The sequence below is a fragment of the Spermophilus citellus genome (genome assembly GCF_964194105.1).
Source record: "Spermophilus citellus genome assembly, chromosome: 18".
Lineage (NCBI taxonomy): Eukaryota > Metazoa > Chordata > Mammalia > Rodentia > Sciuridae > Spermophilus > Spermophilus citellus.
The window spans coordinates 18,858,681-18,875,312 of NC_138200.1; the positions used below are offsets into that span (position 1 = coordinate 18,858,681).

The 16,632-nt window shown below is 40.0% G+C and overlaps 1 long non-coding RNA gene across 1 annotated transcript in view; it reads left to right on the plus strand.

Annotated features, from left to right (window-relative positions):
• LOC308637688 overlaps positions 1-16,337 on the plus strand; it is a 120,291-nt gene extending 103,954 nt beyond the window's left edge. The window contains exons 3-4 of the long non-coding RNA XR_014019657.1: positions 15,085-15,312; positions 15,746-16,337. This is a non-coding gene — a long non-coding RNA (uncharacterized lncRNA). The remainder of the gene's footprint in view (positions 1-15,084; positions 15,313-15,745) is intronic.
• Positions 16,338-16,632: the final 295 nt, after the last annotated feature.

Here is a 16,632-nt window from a genome sequence, read left to right on the forward strand (position 1 = left end):
GTGATTGTACATGATGTGAAGATAGACTGGATGTGTATGTATAAACACAAGAAAGTTATGTCTGATTCTTTTACTGTCTTTCCAATTCCCATCCCCCGTTTTCCTTTATTCCCCTTTGTCTAATCTAGTGAACTTCTATTCTTCCTCCCCCCACCCCCGGAATTGTGTGTTAGCATCTGCTTATCAGAGAAAACATTTGGCCTTTGGTTTTTTGGGACTGGCTTATTTCACTTAGCATGATTGTCTCCAGTTCCATCCATTTACTGGCAAATGCCATAATTTCATTTTTCTTTATGGCTGAATAATATTGCACCATGTATATATACCACATTTTCTTTATCCATCCATCTGTTGAAGAACACATAGGTTGGTTCCATAGCTTAGCTATTGTGAATTAAGCTGCTGTAAACATTGATGTGGCTGTGTCACTGTAGCAAGCTCATTTTAAGTCCTTTGGGGATACGTCATTGACTGTTGATGATAGACCCTAAGTCCCACTGATGAACTGCCTGAAAATATGAAGTGAGATGGGTAACTCTAATAGGTTCCTGCTTGTGCTCACTCAGGACAAAGTGAGCAGAAAGGCCCACACCTCTTTCTTCTGTGAGGTCCTACCAGATCATGGCACATGAGCTTGTCAGTACCTGGGATGGTCCCTTGGAGAGACTGCTGGAAACCCCTCTCCCTGATGTCACCTTGAGGTTGCTTAAATGGGGAAGGAAATTATTTTCTTCCTCCCTTCCAGGTAATTAGCACTTCAGATTTAAACTTTGTACAATGGATTATATTAGAACCTAAATAGAAATTACAAATGCAGCAGATTTGCTAAATAAAACTAAGTAATTAGAAGTCTGAGAAGTATTTTTAAGATTCTTTTTTTTTTTTGTTTAGTAGGTATGATTTTTATTTCTTTGTCTGCTAAGACTATCGTATGTATGAGCTCTGATGACTTGAACTTCAACACAGGTGTGGATCCTACTGGCAGAGAAAAGATGACATCATTTCTTTTTAACAATGTTGTATATGGGCCCTTTTGTGGTCTCTTCCCCAGAATATTCCTTCCCTTTCCATCAGCTTCTTTTGTTGGAAAGCATTCTCTTGAAAAGGTGTTTACTTGTAAAATAAATCACAGCTTATGTAGAAGGCTCTTCCCGAACTTTTTTGGAGTTTTGGTTCTGAAGATTCTTTCTCTAGTTCCTGAGAAGAGATGCAGACATCTGCCTTTCTCCCTTTGCCACTGTGGTTCATGGACTGACTAGTCCCCAGAGTCTCTGGCTCTTCTGTGAGTCCCGCACATTGAGAATCGTGCTCTGGGAGATTACGACTGCTGATGCTGCTCTCATGCCTACTGCTGTTATTACTCTTATTATTACCATTTCTTCTACAATTATCATTCATGGGATGAAGATGAGTAATCACAAGTGCATTCTCAAGATCTTCAACAATTCAAAATAGACCCAAAGGGGACTCAGTGGTGCCGTTGTCAGATTTAACAAGTATACAGGATGCCCATTTACATTGGAATTTTAGATAAATAACAAATAATTTTAAGTATGTTTAGTTAAAATATATTATTATTATTATTATTATTATTATTATTATTATTAAGTACCAGGATTGAACTCAGGGGCACTTAATCACTGAGCCACATCCCCAGCCCTATTTTGTAGTTTATTTAGAGACAGGGTCTCACTGAGTTATATAGGGCCTTGCTAATTGCTGAGGCTGGCTTTGAACTTGTGATCCTCCTGCCTCAGTCTCCCAAACCGCTGGGATTACAGGTGTGTGACATTGTGCCTGGCTAAAAATTTTAAGTTTAAGTATACAATATTGGGAGCTTACTTACATTATTTATTTTTTAATTGTCCTGTCTGTCGATTTCCTTCTGACTGAACCGTTCTTGACTTTGATGACATCCACACTTTGGAAGATAATGGACCAGTTAATTTGTAGAATGTCTTTCTGGTTGTATTTATTTGATGCCATCTCATATTTAGATTCAAGTTGTGCATTGATATTACAAAAGTGAATCTACGTTTTTCTCCATGTATCCTATCAGGTGTCATAGAATTTTGATTTGTCCCCTCACTGTGATCACTTGATTAAGGGGTACTTGCCTGGCTTTTCTACTGTAAAGTTACTCTTTTTCCTGTAATCAGCATTTTGTGGCAAGGTACTTTGAAACTTTAAAGTACCCTGTTCCTTATCAAACTTCTAATTAATTCATTAATTATGTCAGATTTCAGGTTTCCAATTTTATTTGGTAGCTTATTCTTCATTACTATCATTATTTATTTTGATCTTCAAACTCTCTCTGATTTGGCCAGCAAGAGCCTCTTCAACTTCACTCTGTGGTCCGTTTGCATGTCCCCATAATCATTGAAAATTTCCTTACCTTCTATAACAATAAGATATTCTGGGCATATCTTAAGCTTGCTTCAGACCTGGACTCAGTTTTCTTAAGGAGACTTGGTTTGCTCTTTCTTTCTTTTCTATTTTTTTTGGTACTGGAGATTGAATCCACAGTTGCTTACCACTGTTATGGTCCCCCAAAAGCTCACATGTGAGACAATGCAAGAAGGTTCAGAGGAGAAATGATTGGGTTGCAAGAGCCTTAACCCAATCAGGGAATTAATCACCAGATGGGACTGAGTGTAACTGAAGGCAGATGGGGTGTGGCTGGAGGAGGTGGGGTATTGGGGGGCGTGGTTTTGGGGTATATATTTTGTATCTGGCGAGCGGAGTCTCTCTCTCTCTCTCTGCTTCCCAATCACCATGTGAGCCGATTTCCTCTGCCACACTCTTCCACTATGATGTTTTACCTCACCTTGAACCCCAAAGAATGGAGCCAACCTCTTATGGACTAAGACCTCTAGAACAGTGAGCCCTCAAACAAACTTTGCTTCTTCTACAATTGTTTTGGTTGGGTTCTTTTAGTTACAGCAGTGAAAAACAACCACTGAGCCAAATCCCCAGTTCTTTTTATTTTTTGTTTTAAGACAGGGTCTTACTGAGTTTCTTAAGAGTCTCACTAAGTGACTGAAGCCAGCTTCCATCCTGTGATCCTCCTGCCTCAACCTCCTGAGTTGCTGGGATTGCAGGCGAGATTTGTTTTTTACAAATGTGGGATGATATTTAGAAACTCAGGCCTGTGTGCTAGGCATGCTCATCAGTATTGTCATATAGTTTTTCCTAGGCATATGCAGTGAACAAGTTAAGAGATGTGTGTATATAGTATACTATACATATACACATTTGTGTCTACAGCCATCTTCTATCCATCCATCCATCCTCCCTCCATCCATCCACTTATTTATCATCTTTCATTCACCCTATCCATCCATCTAAACTAATCTAACTTAATCAAATGTCATCTATCATATCTATGAGTCACACCTGTACCCCCAATTCCAATTTGGTACCCCAGAGTTCATTCCAGTTTGTATCTCTTTTCTCTGGGAGTGAGAATCCCACTTCCTATTATCTTTAGTATATTGACTTCTTTGCTCAACACCCCCCTGTATATAGCAAATCTCCCATCTTTCCTGCCACCTCCACCCAGTGCATAGCTGACCTTCTCGTTCTGCTTGGGATCTCACTCCCTGGGCTGCGAGCCCCCTGCGTGGCTGTGCTTCTTATCTCACTTAGGCATCTACCTCCTGTGTCAGTCTGTCCTTCTCACGCCCTCACCCTCCTCGGCCTCTGACTCCCTGCGCAGGGAGACCTTGCCATCCTTCCTCCACACACAGTGAGGCCTCCTTCTCCTGCTTGGGAGAATCTCAGACTATCCTTCTCAATCTGCCCAGGCTCTTACTTCCTCTGTCAGGCTGATCCCGGGTGGACACTTTGCATCCCGCTGAGGGCTGATACCCCATTTTGTGTGGACGCCTGTCTCTCCCTGCTCAGGCCCTGGAAGGCCACCTGCTCTGGGAACACTTTTCCCTACTCACTTGAGCCAAGGTTTTCCACTTCCAGCCCTCTGACTGCTCCTGCCCTCCCCCTCCCCCCTGTGGCCCACCACCTTGCTCTCCCCTACCTGATGTCCGAATGAGGACTGAATTCTTCAGGAAGAAGAGAAGGAAGTGGGGGAAGAGGAAGAAGGAAGAGCTTATCTGATATCTGTGGCACCTAAGAGTTAGTCCAGGAATTTATGCTTGAAAGTTATGCAGGTTATAATCATTGGGGGTCATTTTCTTACCTTAAGGAGCTCAAGTATGCTGTTCCTCTGTCTTCTGTCATGGAAGGTCCCCGTTGAAAACTCTGAGGCCAAGCTGGTCTTCTTTTCTTTAAGGGAAAGTATTGGGGAGTGGAACTTATCCAGTTGTGTTATATGCATGTGCGAATATGCCACAACGAAACTCACTGCTCTGTGTAATTACTATGCACCAATAAAAAGTCACTTTGTCTTTTTCTTGAATGCCCAAAGAATTCTTTGTAGTTCCATCATTTTATAAATTATGTCTCAGCGTTGAGCATTCTGAGTTGATTTTCAGAGGTATGTGGGGTGCCCTGCAAATCCAAAGGGTCAAACCTTCTTTTATTTCATAAAAGATACTGGAATTATAGTTCTTTCAAAAGAACTTTAAAAGTATTCTTCATTTCCTTCTCTTTTCTTTCTTGGTGGACATTGACCCTTTTTTGCTTACTTTTTAGTGTTTACCATTTACCATTTTTTTCCAGAATGCTTTTTCTCTCTCTTTGTTTTATTCTCCTTTTGCTATAACTTCCATCGATTGTTTATGAGCTCTGTAAACTCTTTTCATATCTGCCTATTGTCTGGCCAAACTTATCTCTGAGTTTTCCTAGTTCTGGTTTATGTTACATTCTTTGCGCTCTGTCTTCTACTATTTTCTGCAACACATTTTGAAATGTTGGTTTACTATTTTCAAATGCTTCACAGTCAAAAATTTCTGGTGAATATGTATCTTCTGAAAATATGTTATTTGGATCATTTTTCTCTCTTTTTTACATTTTCGAAGGGTGATCAACCATCGTCTTTCTGATGCTGAAGTCATATTTTTAGGGGGAAGTTTCTCTGTAAGGGGGTGGGGGAGGGATCCTAATGTCTTTTTCTGCTTTTCCCACAGAATTGTAGAGAATATGGCCATTGTGCAGTCATCTCTTCAGTGCTGTCTGATATTTGCTTCCTTCCATCTTCTCCTTCACTGGTAGAACATTCTCTCTCTTTTTTGGCCCCATGCCCTGCTCTCGTCGACTTGGGCTCTATTAGCTCAGCTGTTTCTACTCCATGTTGGGTGGCCCCCTCCTGGAAGGCAACCCTACTGGGTGTTCCTGTGGTCAGCTACCACTTTGTACCTTTCAACCTTCTTGCAGTAGCCTCAGGCTCCCTGGTGAGGCCCCTTCCAGTTCATGGTGTGGGCCTGGCTGGGTGGTGGCTGGAAGGCCCTCCTTTTGGGACTATTAGTTCTCAGTCTCTTGGTTCTCAGCATTTAGGAACCTGCTTTCCCTCCTGCTTCTGGCCCATTGTTGTTCCCTTGTTGCTCTATGGTTTGGTTCCGACCAGTTGTTTTACAACATTGTTGGAGATTCTTTGTGACCTACTGCAGTCGATGATGGTGTCTGTGGATTTTGTCTTTTGCTACCACACTTGATCTCTCTCTTTTACAAAGGGATTTGGGGAAATTAAAAAATGGGGCTGTCATGACTTCCATCTCACTTTCCTTTATCTCTTTCTTTCCCCCCTCATTTTCATAGTTTAAACCCCATTCATCACCGTGTACTTTTTGATTGGGGCTTAAAGAATGCTCTAGGGCCCCATTCTATATAGAAATGACTCATCTCATTCTCCAGGGATGGATTCTTGGCTCTTATTCATGCTGCAAGAGTTGGTAGAACAGAAAGTCAGATAAGGCAATAACGAGTCTTAGCTTCCTTATGAGGAAAGGAAAAGGAAATAGGATTTTCAGAATGTGATAGAAACAGCACATCAATTTTGTGTGTTTTGTTTTGTTTGGGGGTTATCATATGGCATCATTTACTACTCAAAAACCTGATTCAAGGCCTGATGATGTAGTTCAAGGACACATGCTAGCATGTGGGAGGCCCAGGTTCAACTCCCAGCCTGGAAAGGGGTGGGGGGAAAGGCCCATAGGCTAAAGAATGCTGCATACTTAATTTAAAACAACAAACATTCTGTTTTTTTCTTTATGTTTCACTTTATACACTTAAAACTATATATTAGTTTTATTATATTAACTATGATAATTTTAGTAGTGTCATGATCTGTAATTTTCTGATACACAGGTTCTGTTCTGGGCTTGAGTTTAGAAGTATCTTTAGAGTTAATATTAGCCATAATTTTGTATTTGGGTGGTGACTGTTGTCAGAGTCTGTTTCAAACCCTTCAATTTACTTGTCAACTGTCATTTTCTTGGCTATAGTTGTAATAAGTATTCTCAGATATCTTTAAGAAATTTTTAATGTCTTGTAAAATATAATGTACAATACTTGTATTATTTGCTGTACATTATGATTTCTTCTAGTAAAACATGAATTTAATCTCCAAAATTGTGTTCACTGTATATAACTCATTAAATTTTTTTTTTAAAGAGAGAGTGAGAGAGGAGAGAGAGTGATAGAGAGAATTTTTAATATTTATTTTTTAGTTCTCGGCGGACACAACATCTTTGTTGGTATGTGGTGCTGAGGATCGAACCCGGGCGGCACGCATGCCAGGCGAGCGCGCTACCGCTTGAGCCACATCCCCAGCCCCTCATTAAATTTTTTATTTTTATTTTTTTTTTGGTGCTGGGGAGTGAACTCAAGGGCACTAGAACACTGAGCCACATCCCCAGCCCTATTTTGTATTTTATTTAGGGACAGGGTCTCACTGAGTTGCTTAGTGCCTTGCTTTTGCTGAGGCTGGCTTTGAACTTGCAATCCTGTTGCCTCAGACTCCTGAGCCGCTGGGATTACAGGTGTGTGCCACTGCGCTTGCCTAACTCATTAAATTTTGATATATCTCAATTATGTGGGAGGAAAAAGCGAATCAGAAGTAGGAGAAAGTAGGTAATTGAGTAGAAGCTAGAAAAAAAGAGCATTTAGTCAAATGCATCTGACCAAGTAGAATTTATATCAGTAATGTAAACTTAGTTTACTACTTGAAAACCAATCTATGTATCTAATTATGTTGGCCAACTACAGGAGAAAAACCAGTTCATCATCTCTTTAAACACTAATAGGCATTTGATAACTTTCTAAACCAATTCAAGATAAAAACTAGCAGAAAACTAAGGTTAGAAACTAACTTTTTAAAATCAATCCACAAGGGCTGGGCATGGTAGTGCATGCCTGTAATCTCAATGATTTGAGAGGCTGAGGCAGGAGGATCATAAGTTCAAACGAATCTCAGTACCTTAACAAGGCCCTAAGCAAATTTAGCAAGACCTTGCCTCAAAAATAAATAAATAAATAAACAAATAAATAGAAGAAAATAAAAATAATAAATAATGGTGATGTGGTTCTGTGATTAAGTGTTCCTGGGTCTGATCCCAATGCCCCCCACAAAAAAAATCTCATAAGGGACATTGAGCATCATACTTAAGTATGAAATATTGAAAGATTTTTTCTCTTAAGATTGGGAAAAGGACTTCGCTCCCGGCAGAGAAGCTGAATGGGTAATCAGCAGTGGATTGTAAGTACCTGAGGCAAAGAAAGCTCAGTACACCCCGCCCTTTTTTTTTTTTTTTTTTTGAATATTGTCTATACAGGGAGAGTTAGTGGATTGAAATTGTTGGCTGGGCTGTGGTTTTGGGGCCGAAAATCCACTCCGCGGGAGCCGCCATTTGCTTTCTGCATGCTGTCTTGATGGCCCTGTCTACACGGTCCAGCTGCCGCATCTAGAGACTGGAACTGGGCTGCGTGCCGAGCCCTGTCCTCCGAAGGCTGGACCACGGCCTCAAGCGCCTCGGTCGCCTGTTCCCTGCTGCATCTTGGGGCAGAGCCTGCTCTGGGGTCGTTCGGCACCCCCCTGTGAGGGGACCCGTGCTCCGGGGCTGGAGAGGCGTGGCGGTAGCCGCTTAGGCCCTGGATGCTAGGCACCGGGCCGAGGAACAGCGGAGGCCGCGGCGGTGCTGCTAAGGTCGCGGACAAGCGCGGCGCCCAAGAGCGCGGCCCAGAGGTGGAGGAGACGGCAGCAGGGTTTCAGTTCTAGAAAACTGGACTGGAAACAGAAGCAGCAGTTTGTATAACCCCAAGATCTTTCTTATGCCAGGAAACTGTGAGGGTAACATGAATATCATTGAGGAGGTCTAACATGGCGGCAGGCGCGGAGAGATCAAGTCTCTGACCTCTTCAACTGCGCGGGCATAGGGAGCTGTAAATTATCTAAAGCCTATTTGCTCAGGATCACTAGGCAATGCTGAGCTGACGTGGAGCTAGGGCGTACACTTTGGGCCCCTCAGAAAACACACACTGAGCACGAATCTACTGCATTTAAGCCCCGGATCGCCTGCTCCTCGTGACTCAGCACTAACGATCCCGCTGAAATAACTAGTCGGCCCACCTGATCTCACAGAGGTAAAAGCCAACTGAGCACCATAGCCAGACCCAGGGAATCAGGAGTGACGTGGGACTAGCGGCACAGAACCCCCGGCTATCGCTCCCACCAGGGCTGACAACAGAGGTCCCTTGCACCAGCTACCAGGGGAGTTGCTACCTGAGGGCAAACAAATTCGCTGGGGGTCCTCAGCCCCAAGCCCTACAAACTTAGGGTCCGAGGGAGGCAAACAGAAAGGGTGTGCCCAGGCATCCATGAAAACAGGGCTCCCAGGAGCAGCAGACCCGGCGTGTAGCCAGTAATGTGATAAGCGTCACAGGTGAGTGGGGCCTGGATTGAGGAACCACAAGAGAAGGACCTAGGCACTCAGGACTGGAGACCCGCACAGTCTGGGAAGAAGAGCTGAGGCACAGTGATTGGTTCCCACCTATCAAGAGGAGAAGCCTGGCCCAGTGGACATAGCTCCACCTACTGGAAGAGAAGTTAATCAAGTTCTATGACTGCATTTATTATTATTATTATTTTTTTAAGGATTATTATTAGTATTTTTTTTACTTTTTTTTTATTCTCACTTTTTGTAGTTGATGTTGTTGTTGTTCTTTAACTTTCTTATTAATGGTTTCAATTTTTTTAATTCTTTTTATTCTATTATTATTACTATTATTTTTTAAACTTCAATTTCCATTTTTTATTATCATTATAATTTGTTTGTTTTAAATTCTTATTTTTTCGTTCTTTCTTTCTTTTCACTTTTTTTCTTTTGTCTTTTCATTTCTTTTCAATTTTCTTATTCCCCCTCTCTTGAATTCCACCTGCCTACACTCACTCTCTTTAGTGACTTCTTCCCTTCCCTTCTAATACATCTCCTCCCAAACATCAAATAAATTTATAAGAGTAAACAGTAACCCAGCAGTCAAACAGAACAAGAAGTATCATGAGCATAAAAAAGCAAGGAAGAAAAGGAGTACAAACAATGAAAGACAGCCTAAATATTCAGGAGGACCTGGAGTCATCAGAAAAATGGCCATATAAAGAACTCAAGGAACACCTTAGACAGATGGAAAGGAACCTTAACGATCACATTGAAAATGAATTACATAAACAGATAAAAGAAGAAGTTAAGCACCTTTATCAGGAGATAGAGATTATAAAAAAAATCAAACAATAATTCTAGAAATGAAGGAAACGATAAACCAAATTAAAAACTCAATCGAGAGTATCACCAACAGAGTGGAGCAAGTAGAAGCCAGAACGTCAGATAATGAAGACAAAATATATCATCTTGAAAAGAGTCTAGCCAACTCAGATAGGCTGGTAAAAAATCACGAGAAAAACATCCAAGAGATTTGGGATAACTTAAAAAAACCAAACTTACGAGTCATCGGGATAGAGGAAGGCACAGAGATTCATGCCAAGGGAATGAGTAACTTGCTGAAGGAAATAATTACAGAAAACTTTCCAGAAATAAAAAAGGAAACAGATATACAAATTGTAGATGCATACAGGACACCGAGCACACAAAATCACAGTAGACCAATGCCAAGACACATTGTTATGAAGATATCCAATATACAGAACAAAGAGAAAATATTAAAAGCTACAAGAGAAAAGAGGCAGATTACATTTAGGGGTAAACCAATAAGGTTGACAATGGATTTTTCATCACAGACGCTGAAAGCGAGAAGATCCTGGAACAACGTATTTCAAACACTGAAAGACAATGGATGCCAACCAAGAATTCTGTATCCAGCAAAATTAAGCTTCAGATACGACAACAAAATAAAAATCTTTCATGATAAACAAAAGCTAAAAGAATCTGTAGCCAGAAAACCAGCATTGCAAAGCGTCTTGAGCAAAACTCTACAAGAGGAAGAAATGGAAAACAATAACCAAAATCATCAGTGGGAAGTGCCTTGGTAAAGACAGAGGATGGGGGGAAAGCTAATCATGGAGAAACAAACTAAATTAGGAAAAAAAAAAAGAGATAAATAATCAAACATGGCAGGAAGTACAAACCATATATCAATAGTAACTCTAAACGTTAATGGCTTAAACTCTCCAATAAAGCGACATAGGCTGGTAACATGGATTAAAAAAACAAATCCAACAATATGCCGCCTCCAGGAGACACATCTGATTGGAAAAGACATACACAGGCTCAAGGTGAAAGGTTGGGAAAATATATACCAAGCACACGGTCCTCGTAAGCAAGCAGGGGTGGCCATTCTCATATCGAATAAAATCGACTTCAAGACTAAGTTAATCAAAAGGGATAAGGAAGGACATTATATACTGTTAAAAGGAACCATTCACCAACAAGACATAACAATTATCAATATTTATGCACCAAATAATGGCGCTGTGACGTTCATAAAACAAACTCTCCTCAATTTCAAGAATCAAATAGACCACAACACAATAATCATGGGTGACTTCAACACACCTCTCTCACCATTGGACAGATCCTCCAAACAAAAGTTGAATAAAGAAACTATTGACCTCAATATCACAATCAATAACCTAGACTTAACTGACATATATAGAATATATCAACCATCATCAAGTGGATATACTTTTTTCTCAGCAGCACATGGAACCTTCTCAAAAATAGATCATATATTATGCCATAGGGCAACCCTCAGTAAATATAAAGGGGTTGAGATAATACCATGCACTATATCAGATCATAATGGAATGAAACTGGAAATCAATGATAAAAAAAGGAAGGAAAAATCCTACATCACATGGACAATGAACAATACGTTACTGAATGATCAGTGGGTTACAGAAGACATAAAGGAGGAAATCAAAAAATTCTTAGAGATAAATGAAAATACAGACACAACATATCGGAATCTATGGGACACAATGAAAGCAGTTTTAAGAGGGAAATTCATCGCCTGGAGGTCATTCCTCAAAAAAAGGAAAAACCAACAAATAAATGAGCTCACACTTCATCTCAAAGCCCTAGAAAAGGAAGAACAAAACAATAGCAAATGTAGCAGAAGGCAAGAATTAATTAAAATCAGAGCAGAAATCAATGAAATTGAAACAAAAGAAACTATTGAAAAAATTAACAAAACAAAAAGTTGGTTCTTTGAAAAAATAAATAAGATCGACAGACCCCTAGCCATACTAACGAAGAGGAGAGAGAACTCAAATTACTAACATACAGGATGAAAAAGGTAATATTACAACAGACGCTTCAGAAATACAGAAAACAATTAGAAATTATTTTGAAAACCTATATTCCAATAAAATAGAAGAAAGTGAAGACATCGATAAATTCCTTAAGTCATATGATTTGCCCAGACTGAGTCAGGAGGAAACTCACAACTTAAACAGACCAATATCAATGGATGAAATTGAAGAAGCCATCAAAAGACTACCAACCAAGAAAAGCCCAGGACCGGATGGGTATACAGCGGAGTTCTACAAAACCTTTAAAGAAGAATTAATACCAATACTTTTCAAGTTATTTCAGGAAATAGAAAAAGAGGGAGCTCTTTCAAATTCATTCTATGAGGCCAACATCACCCTGATTCCGAAACCAGACAAAGACACCTCAAAGAAAGAAAACTACAGACCAATATCTCTAATGAACCTAGATGCAAAAATCCTCAATAAAATTCTGGCGAATCGGATACAAAGGCACATCAAAAAAATTGTGCACCATGATCAAGTAGGATTCATCCCTGGGATGCAAGGATGGTTCAATATACGGAAATCAATAAATGTTATTCACCACATCAATAGACTTAAAGATAAGAACCATATGATCATCTCGATAGACGCAGAAAAAGCATTCGACAAAGTACAGCATCCCTTTATGTTCAAGACATTAGAAAAACTAGGGATAACAGGAACTTACCTCAACATTGTAAAAGCTATCTATGCCAAGCCTCAGGCTAGCATCATTCTGAATGGAGAAAAATTGAAGGCATTCCCTCTAAAATCTGGAACAAGACAGGGATGCCCCCTATCACCACTTCTATTCAATAAAATTCTCGAAACACTGCCCAGAGCAATTAGACAGACGAAAGAAATTAAAGGCATAAAAATAGGAAAAGAAGAACTTAAATTATCACTATTTGCGGATGACATGATTCTATACCTAGAAGACCCAAAAGGGTCTACAAAAAAACTACTAGAACTAATAAATGAATTCAGCAAAGTGGCAGGATATAAAATCAATACGCATAAATCAAAGGCATTTCTGTATATCAGCGACAAAACTTCTGAAACGGAAATGAGGAAAAACACTCCATTCACAATATCCTCAAAAAAAATAAAATACTTGGGAATCAATCTAACAAAAGAGGTGAAAGACCTATACAATGAAAACTACAGAACCCTAAAGAAAGAAATAGAAGAGGATCTTAGAAGATGGAAAAATATACCTTGTTCATGGATAGGCAGAACTAACATCATCAAAATGGCGATACTACCAAAAGTTCTCTATAGGTTTAATGCAATGCCAATCAAAATCCCAATGGCATTTCTTGTAGAAATAGATAAAGCAATCGTGAAATTCATATGGAAAAATAAAAGACCCAGAATAGCAAAAACAATTCTAAGCAGGAAGTGTGAATCAGGTGGTATAGCGATACCAGATTTCAAACTATATTACAGAGCAATAGTAATAAAAACAGCATGGTACTGGTACCAGAACAGGCGGGTGGACCAATGGTACAGAATAGAGGACACAGAGACTAATCCACAAAGCTACAACTATCTTATATTTGATAAAGGAGCTAAAAACATGCAATGGAGAAAGGATAGCATCTTCAACAAATGGTGTTGGGAAAACTGGAAATCCATATGCAACAAAATGAAACTGAATCCCCTCCTCTCGCCATGCACAAAAGTCAACTCAAAGTGGTTAAAGAGCTAGATATCAAATCAGAGACTCTCCGTCTGATAGAAGAAAAAGTTGGCTCCGATCTACAGATTGTGGGGACGGGCTCAAAATTCCTTAATAGGACACCCATAGCACAAGAGTTAATAACAAGAATCAACAAATGGGACTTTCTTAAACTGAAAAGTTTTTTCTCAGCAAGAGAAACAATAAGAGAGGTAAATAGGGAGCCTACATCCTGGGAACAAATTTTTACTCCTCATACTTCAGATAGAGCCCTAATATCCAGAGTATACAAAGAACTCAAAAAATTAGACAATAAGAAAACAAACAACCCAATCAACAAATGGGCCAAGGACATGAACAAACACTTCACAGAGGAGGACATACAATCAATCAACAAGTACATGAAAAAATGCTCACCATCTCTAGCAGTCAAGGAAATGCAAATCAAAACCACCCTAAGATACCACCTCACCCCAGTAAGAGTGGCAGCCATGATGAAGTCAGACAACAACAAGTGCTGGCGAGGATGTGGGGAAAAGGGTACTCTTGTACACTGCTGGTGGGACTGCAAACGGGTGCGGCCAATTTGGAAAGCAATATGGAGATTCCTGGGAAAGCTGGGAATGGAACCACCATTTGACCCAGCTATTGCCCTTCTCGGACTATTTCCTGAAGACATTAAAAGAGCACACTACAGGGATACTGCCACATCGATGTTCATAGCAGCACAATTCACAATTGCTAGACTGTGGAATCAACCCAGATGCCCTTCAATAGATGAATGGATAAAAAAATGTGGCATTTATACACCATGGAGTATTACGCAGCACTAAAAATGACAAAATCACGGAATTTGCAGGGAAATGGATGGCACTAGAGCAGATTATGCTTAGTGAAGCTAGCCAATCCCTAAAAAACAAATACCAAATGTCTTCTTTGATATAATGAGAGCAACTAAGAACAGAACAGGGAGGAAGAGCAGGAAGAAAGATTAACATTAAACAGAGACATGAGGTGGGAGGGAAAGGGAGAAAAAAAGGGAAATCACATGGAAATGGAGGGAGACCCTCATTATTATACAAAACTACATATAAGAGTTTATGAGGGGAATGGGATAACAAACATGGAGGGAAATGAATTACAGTAGATGGGGTAGAGAGAGAAGATGGGAGGGGAGGGGAGGGGGGATAGTAGAGGATAGGAAAGGTAGCAGAATACAACAGTCACTAATATGGCAGTATGTAAAAATGTGATGTGTAACCGATGTGATTCTGCAATCTGTATTTGGGGTAAAAATGGGAGTTCATAACCCACTTGATTCTAATGTATGAAATATGATTGGTCAAGAGCTTTGTAATGTTGTGAACATCCAATAAAAAAAAAAAAACTGGGAAAAGGATGAAGCTATCTTTTCTTACTCCTGTTTGTCCACAGCTGAATGGCCCTAGAGAGACTGGCCAGTATCAAAATCCAACCAACCAGCCAAATGAAAAAAAAACCCTACCAAAAACAACAATAAAAAGAAAGAAATGTTAAAATAAAGATCATACAAGAAGCGACACTGCTTTAATTCACAGGTGGTTATTCATGTAGAACATCCTAAGTACCTCTGAAATCTTACAAGAATCAGCAAACGAAATTAACAAGCATGTAGAATCAGTTTAAAAAAAGCAATTATTTTTTCTGTAATTTGTGTTTTCAGCAGAACAGGGGAGGCCAAGCCTGATTATAGGAGCTGTGAGAGAGCAGAGGCTCTGGTTCCAGAGAAGATGCAGTAGGCACAACACCCACTTGTCCTCCCACCAAACCGAACTGACAACCCCTGCGCAGAATGTGTCCAGCAGTTACCTGAGAAATCTGAAAGGCAAATGGTTTCAGGCTCCTTGGGGAAGGAAACCAGAACACTGAAGTCCAACTAGTGGAGAGTTCTGTGGGTGTTTTTTCTCTTATATGTTCCAACCTGAGCTCTGTAATTGCACACTAGGCATAGACAAATGTGAAGGAGAGGGCCTCTACTTTTTGCTTAAAGGACAGAAGAATGGCTAAAATCTCCCCTGATTTGGTGAAGAACATAAACTTATAGCTTCAAGAAGCATGGTGACCCCCAAATTAGAAAAACTCAATGAATTCTACACCTAGATATATCATAACAAAACTTCTAAGAAGCAGAGAAAGAAAATCATGAAAGCAGCCAGATAATAACAATTTTATATTTGTGCAGTGGTTAATTTTACATCCACTTGGCTGGCTACTGTGCTGAGATACTTAGTCTAACATTATTCTCAATGTTTCTGTGAGGATACTTTTGAATGAAATGAACATTTAAATTCGTGGATTAAAGCAGATCATTCTTTATAACATAGGTGGGCTTCTTCTAATCAGTCAAAGGCCTGAATGGAACAAGAAGACTGACCCCTTCCAAGCAAGAAGGAATTCAAGGTGTATGGTTTTGGTACCTGAACTGCAGCATTGGCTCTTTCTTGGATCACCAGCCTCATGACTTTTGAACTTCAATTGTAGCATCAGGTCTTCTCTGGGGCTCCAGCCTGCTAGCCCACCCTGCATTATTATTATTTTTTTTGAGTCACTTTTGTCATTTATATTTTTCCACCTTTTTAAAACTGGTGCATTATAGTTGTGCATTTTGATGGGATTTGTTGTTATGTATTCAATATATGTAATATAACAATATAATTTGGTAACATCACTCCCCAGCACTTTCCCCCACCTCCCCTACCTCCCATCCCATGGTTCCTTTCCTCTACTGATCTCCCTTTGATTTTCATGGGATCTATCCTCACCTTTATTTTTCTTTTTCCTCTCTAGCTTCCTGATATGAAAGAAAACATAAGCCCTTTGAACTCCTGAGTTTGACTTATTTTGCTTAACATGATGGTCTTTAGTTCCATCTGTTTTCCTGCAAGTGCCTTACTTTTGTTTTTCTTTATGGCTGAATAAAACTCCATTGTGCATGGATACCACATTTTCTTTATTCATTCATCTGTTGATGGACCCCTCGCCTGGTTCCATAGTTTGGCTGTTGTGAATTGTGCTGCTGTAAACATGGAAATGCATGTATCCCTGGAGTAAGATGCCTTTAATTTTTCAGGATAAATACCAAGAAGTGGGTTACTGGGTAACAAGGTGGTCCATGCCTAGTCTTTTGAGGAGCCTACACGCTGATTTCCATAGTGGTTGTACTGATTTATGGTCCCACCAACAATGCAAAAGTGTTCCTGAAGTAGCACCC